Source organism: Pan paniscus, chromosome 17, assembly GCF_029289425.2.
Source record: "Pan paniscus chromosome 17, NHGRI_mPanPan1-v2.0_pri, whole genome shotgun sequence".
NCBI classification, from domain to species: Eukaryota; Metazoa; Chordata; class Mammalia; order Primates; family Hominidae; genus Pan; species Pan paniscus.
The window spans coordinates 57,871,533-57,872,507 of NC_073266.2; the positions used below are offsets into that span (position 1 = coordinate 57,871,533).

At 37.0% G+C, this 975-nt stretch overlaps 1 non-coding gene across 1 annotated transcript; it reads left to right on the forward strand.

Moving 5' to 3' along the window:
* Nucleotides 1-403: 403 nt before the first annotated feature.
* On the forward strand, nt 404-464 carry LOC112437796 (U7 small nuclear RNA). The gene has a single exon (XR_003026310.1). It is a non-coding gene; the product is annotated as a U7 small nuclear RNA (small nuclear RNA).
* Nucleotides 465-975: the final 511 nt, after the last annotated feature.

A 975-nucleotide genomic window follows, 5' to 3' on the forward strand; every position in this document is an offset into this window, starting at 1 on the left:
CTGCACTCCAGCCTGGGTGACAGAGCAAGATTCTTTCTCAAAAAAACAAACAAAACAAAAACAAAGAAAGAACTACATGGTTTCTCCTGCTCTCCATGCTCCATTCTGTCCACTTGGCTGTAATTTGGAGAACAATACTAAGTAGTGGAGATAGGGGAAGAGAAAAAAGAAACAGAGGGAAGGAGACCCAGAGGAGAGAGAGCTGAAGCCGAAGTCTTTGGAGGATTTTTCAACCTGTGCCACAAAACTGCATTTGAATTTCGATGTCACTTAACCCTCAGAGTCTCAAGAAGGTAGATAACGACCAAAATCTCTATACTATGTGACTAAACCATAGAAACGATCATTATTGCTACATTCGTGTTGCGAGCGAAGTAAAAATAAGCTTAAAAACTAGCAATGCCAGTGTTACAGCTTTTTTACGATTTATCTAGCAGGTTTTCCAGTCTTTATCAGAAACCTCCTCCCAATCCCCCTCAAAACAAACAAACAGATAAACAAACAAAAACAACAACAGCAAAAAACTAGCAATGCCAGCTGTTCCATGAAGTCTGAAGTATGGTTTTCCTGGGTAAATGTTAAGGAATGCTGGCTCTCATTGTTTGGGATGGATGTTCACATGGGCTTTTTAGAAATCAGCTGACTGCATCATTATATGGATATACAACTATCTTAATATCTATAAACTATGTTTGGAAAATAAATAAGTTCTTTAGTACTTATCAGAAAACAGATAACTAGAGGGACTCAGAAGACAATCTCTCTTCTGAAAGTAAATAATATTGTAGAGACACCTTCTAAAATCACCAGTTACAAGTAAAATACATTTAAATTTTGGGAGACTACTTTATTTGCTTTCCCAGTTTCTGGGCTATCAATGCTGCACTCATTATATTTAGAGCTCTTTGAGGAATCTTAAGCATGAAACATTCTCCATAAAACTAAATTCTATTCTAGCTCATTGAACCTCAAAGG